Consider the following 5,871-nt stretch of genomic DNA (forward strand, 5'->3'; position numbering starts at 1 on the left):
TGGCTCTGGCAGCTTAGGGGTTGCCATTGCATCATTGCTATGGTTGTCACAGCCAGGAGCATACTGCCTCCCTCCCTTCCCAAGTGAAGGTTACAGCTCTCAGTTGTGCACTTCTAGTGCTCAGGGCTTTAGGACCAGGCTTGTTTTGTGAGGCTTCTGATGAAGCAGAGGACAGGCATTCACGTCAACCTGAAGGCAGGTGTTCCTGCAAGCATCCCACAAGGATCCACGGAGCGGGGCAGCTCTGGGAATGGACCAGGGAGTGGGCTCAGTCCTGCATGTTGTAGGATCACTCTTCAGCCAGGCTTACACTTTATATTCTTTAAAAATACCTATAAATAGAATATATACTCAGATACAATACATACTCAGAGATGTAAACACATTGCAAAAGGTTCCATGTCTGAATTGGAGGAGCTTGGACCCTTTCCTGAGCCCCAGCAGGCCTGGGGCTGTGGTTACAGCCTGTTCCTTGAGACCCTCTGCTGATGCCAGCAGGGACACTGCCCACAGTCCCCTGGCCCCGCAGAGCCACCCCTGCAGCCCGGTGCCCCCCCAGAAGCAGCAGGGCATCGGGAGTGGCGTCCATCAGACAGCCCCAAGGGGGACCCAGGGCATTGCCACTTTTCAGCATGGCACTGCGTGCATCATTTGGGGGAAGCGCGGTGGCCCCATGCAGGGCGTCGCCCCAGCAGCACCAGGGACCAGCAGGACCAGCCGCGTCCCCACCACAGGTCTGCCGAGCTCCAGAGGAAGCAGCTGGCATTTTCCAACGTGAATCCCAACTCATTTGCTATTTCCAGCTAAGAATATGACAATTTTTCTCTTATTCCTGTGAATCCAACAGCCAGTCTTACACTGCCATAAACAGCACAGAAATTTCTAACCCAGGATTTAGGTTAGAGACGGGAAACCTCTGCTATCCTTTCCTGTGTAAAGGAGCTTTTTGAAATGAAAGGCAATTTGGATGCGGTTTTCAAGCCCCATACTGCAGCCCTGGGTCTGTTGTTATGAGAAGCATCACAAACGTCACTGAAGTTTGCTTAGAGGGGAATTACTGAAACAGCTTGTTTTAATAACACATTGATAAGGAGCCAGGTCAGAGTGCAGGCAACGATAACCTAAGCGTGGCCAGGAGGCACCGCAGACGATTGAGGACAGACAGGGGAGTGCGGGCTGCTGGCACAGCAGGAGGTTTGCCTTCAGCCGAGGCTTGTCCTTGCTCAGCTGGTTTGAGCCCTTCACTTCACATGGTGTTATGAGCATTACTGAACCTGAAGGAATACTGGTACCAGCAGCTTGGTCTGGCTGCTCTCACATTTCTGCAAACAATTTAGCATTTTGCCAATGCAGTAAATCAGGAAACCTTGGTTTTCTGTATGTCCCTCTGAACTAGCACTCACCCGACAGCAACGCTTACTCTCGACCCTTAGACCTTTGCAAACCAGTGATTTACTTGTAGCAGCTGCCAGTACACCTTTGGATATTTTAATTACTTTCTTTGGTAGTAAAATTGTTTGATGAGTGATTGGGAAAGAATAAAGCAACCATATCCACATCTATACTAAAATAGCAAACTCCCTTACAATCTCTGAAGCACTAGCTGCTTGGAGACAGTGTAAGGTTTTTGGAGCCCGAGCAGCAACGTGTGCTCATTCCTACATGGAATTTCCATAATTCCTCAATCAATTACCTGGAAAAAGCTGCCATTTTAATCAAAACCCTAAGGGTAGACAAAATCATGAGAAAACACAGGCTTTATTGCAACGGATATTGACTGTAACTCATTAAGATGTTAAGGTATTGACATCCCATTTGATGAGAAAAATGTCTGGTAGCGAGTGTACATAACTGTTAGGGAGAGTGCCGGCATCAACACAGCATAATGAGTAACTAATGATGTCTGAGGCCTAACTGGGCGATTAAAGCAGCATCCTTTGATCTGTGTCACTGACTTGATTTAATGCCATACCAAGATTGAATCTCTGCGCACCACTGGGGAGATTCAAGTAATTTGAGTAATTTGCTGGTTTGTCCCTGCATCACCTGGGTGTCTGCAGTGAACGCAGTCCTCCCATGACCGTTTCTCCCCCCACAGCTCCTGCCACCAGCCCTCACCGAGCAATGCCAAGAGCGAGTTTTAGAAGCGTCCTCTGTTACGAGGAGCTGATAGGAAGATGCTTCGGTGCCTTTTACCCAAGCCTGCCGTGCATGGTAGGCAGTAGTCACACTATGCAGAACCACAGGATTTGGGGCTTCTGGCATGCGCTGAGCTTTCTGTTCAACCCCTGTGTTTGCCTGGGGTGGGAAAAGCTTCAGTGCCTGTTCTCCAGGAGAGCAATAAGAATGCCAGAGGCCAAGCCTGCCTGTGCCACCACAGTGGTCACGTATTGGGCTGCAGTGCCATGAGAGCAGTGACACCCCCATGTACCCACTTGCATCCCACTTCTGCTGCCAGACACCCCAAACCTTGCAGGGTGCTGGCCTGTTAACCCTTCCAGGCAGCCTAGGGCCTGCTGGGCACTACTCACCTGAGCCAGCCTGGGCTGATGGCTGTGGGCAGTGGCCCCAGCAACACGGTGCCACCTAGGGCCCCGAGCCTGGGCCGTGCTTCCTGCCTTGTCTGCGACAAGGCCAGAACAAGGGAAAGGCTGCTTGCAGTCCGGGTGACCAAACACCAGTGCAGCCAGAGCACAACTGCCCCTTCATGCCTGATGGCCACATCCCTGTCCTTGCTGTGAAGGTGGGCCCAAACCCACAGGCAGCACCTCCCTCCACCCCACTTCAGGCTCTCAGCACCAATGGTTTAGTTCATGACACTGACAGCAGCACTGCCTCATTGCACACAGTGTGCCTGAGACACCACTGCCACCCTGCTCAACCAAACACAACCCCCTGAAGTGCTCAGAGCTGCCCCTAAACAAGCCCGTGCTCTCCCCAGAACATACCCAACCCCACTCACCAGGCACAGGCCCCAGCTGAGGGGAGCTGGGTGGGCTGGGGCAGCCTTTATTGGCCTGGGGCAATCTGAGGCAAGGGGCCGCAGCTGCTGGGAGCTGGGTCACGGACACCCCAGGGCCCCCTCAGTGCATGGGGTCAGGGCAGAGAATGACCAAAATGACTCCTGCGAGAAGGGAATGTGGGGCGAGGCCTTGCCCCCAAGGCGTGCTGGGGCTGCTGCACATGAGCCTGGGAGGCCCAGGCCTGGCTGATGTGGTGCTGCCGAGAGCAAGTCCCTCGGGATGGCTTCTGGTGGGGAGGGCGCCTCTGATTTGGGAACGGGACCCTCCCATCTCCCCTTCACGTTTGTGCTTGCCCTGGATGGGGACTGCCGGTGCTGTGAGGACCGACCAGAGGTGTCCCATGCCCCTCTCAGCATCGTGGTACAGCGAAGGCGCACGGCAGGGCCCAGCCTGCAGGTGGTTCCAGAGGGAAAGTACTGTCAGCAGCGTGCAGACCATCCATCCCCATAAAGGCAGCTGATGCCATGATTTATGGGATGAAAATGAAGTTTTAATCCTCCTCTCAGCGCTGCAACCCTGTTTTCCACAAAAAGCTGTTAAATTTTGTAGCACTTTGCACTTCAGTAGGGGCTGGGGAGAAGGGGGCTCAATGCACTGCTGGAGCCCTCGCAGCAGGGCTGCCTCCCAATGGGCAATCTCTGCGATCAGATCCCCGGGAAAAGACCCTGTGGGATTACAGGGAGCGGAGGCATTAACAACAGTGACAGGAAAGGAATACAATATCCCTTCGAACAATTAAATATTGATCTTGCGGGCCTGAGGCGGACTCCATCACATGAAAGGAAACACCTCTGTGAATTAGTCTGGTGACATCCATACCCTAAGACAGTATAAAGGAAACCGAGATTACATGCTTTGCTTATCTTCTTCATGTTTTTTTTCCCTCAATTAGAGAAACGCAGGGGACAGGTGCTCGGGGGGCTGTATGCAGCCCAAGGGGCCGCTTGTCCCAGCCGTGGGTGCCCCCACCTGTGACACCGCAAGCACCCCTGTGCTCGGGCACTGCCCAGTGCTGGCACAAGGAGACACAAAAGGAGGCAAGAGATGGCTAAATTTAAAGTGCTGGAAAATCCAACCTTTTATTTACTACATTTTTGTGACTACATAAACGCTGAAACATTTTAACACTGAAAAGCATGATGACATCATCACTTGCTTTTTTCTTTTTTTTCTTTTTCCTTTTTTTTTTTTTTTTTTTTGTTTTTGCTTAGCAAACACAGCAGATGATATTGCACGGCATAAAGTGAGAACAGTAGCAAAGCTTAAAAAAAGTAACTTAAGGAAACCGTAACGCAGTACAGGAGATACTCAGAAACAAAGCAGGATAATGCCTAGCGCATCACACTTGTTGCTACACACAAAAATACAGAAGAAGAAGCGCTTGACTAGGAGAGAGATTGAGGAAATACCAGCAACCAACCGCAACGAGGTACAACAAGCGGTCTGAAATGCAGATGCAGCGCCTGAACTATGACTGCTTCCTAACGGGCGAGCTGCAGATGACAGCGGAGGGGTCTTTTATCAAAATCTTGTTTCCCCAACCCCCCCCCCCGCTTTCCCTCCCGGGGCTGTGCAGGACCCCCCGTCCCTCGCCCCCCGCTGATTGTCTCAGGCGCCCCCTGCGCGGCGGCAGCTGGTGCGGGTGGGCAGCGGCCGCGGGGGGGGCACGGAGCTGCGCGGGACGGGGCGGGGCCTAGCGGAGGGGGCGGGGCCTATGGATGGGCGAGGCACTGCGGGCGGGGCCAATGGATGGGTGCGGCACAGTGGGCGGGGGCTGTGGGTGGGTGTGGCACTGCGGGCGGGGCCATCGGGAGGGGCGGGGCCGGTCGGGGCAGGGGGCGATGAGGCCGAGCCCCCCAGCGAGCGGAGGACGAGGGGTCGCTGCGCCTGGTGTCGCTCAGTGCTGCCGCTCGGGTCATTCGTGACACGGAAACGGTTCCACAGCGGGCGTGCGGCACGCGCGGAACGTACTGTGAGAAATCAACCACGAGGACGGAAAAAGGGAGCGTTCCCTTTGCTACACACAGCTCTGCCCAGTGCTAACAGGCAGCGCGGGACTTGTGGGTAATGCTTGGCCTCTCCCTTCCGCGGGAAACGCAACTCATTGCACGGCACTGGTTTATGTAGTAAAAGCAGACATTTAGCCAATGCTTACCGACAGACCATTTAATGATCCTGCATTTCAGAGCATCTTTATTGCCCCATTTCAATACTTGAAGTATAAAAATGCATCTAGACAGTGTAACTTCTGACCGAAAGCTCAAACCCTGCCCTTGTCCTTCCCTCCCTCAACCCCTCCGACATCCCCCAAACAAAAACAACAAACACCTGGAGCTTAACTACTGTGCATGGAAAGGAAATATTTACATCCATCACAAACCATGTCAGTACACCACATTCAGTTGAAACAGAATCTATTATTTACGCAAAATAAAACACAGGTGAGTGGCATCCTATTTTCTGTGCCATGATGCCACCGTCAGCTTTGCAGAATTATCATTGTCAGTAATCTTTTTCTTTTAAACTCAAAACTGCTTTTCCCCTCTGGAGCTGACCAGGGGGCGCGGTGGCAGTCCCCACACGGGACAGTGACATTTCTGCCCATCCACCTGCCACCGCGCACCATGGCTCCGCCGTGGTCCCTGAGCCTGGGCACGTCCTGGGGAGGCTGGTGGCGCTGCATGGGCCCCGACCCATTCCCCCTGTCCCCCTGTCTCGCAGGGCCTGGCACCCGCGGGTGGCAGGGTGGCAGCCTGTGGGCACTGCCAGCTGGGTTGCCACTGTCCCCTGCCACCCCAGGCTGTCCCCCAGGGAGGTAAAGCCCACCGGGGGCCGGCCGTGGCCTTCC

Source organism: Cygnus olor, chromosome 11, assembly GCF_009769625.2.
Source record: "Cygnus olor isolate bCygOlo1 chromosome 11, bCygOlo1.pri.v2, whole genome shotgun sequence".
Lineage (NCBI taxonomy): Eukaryota > Metazoa > Chordata > Aves > Anseriformes > Anatidae > Cygnus > Cygnus olor.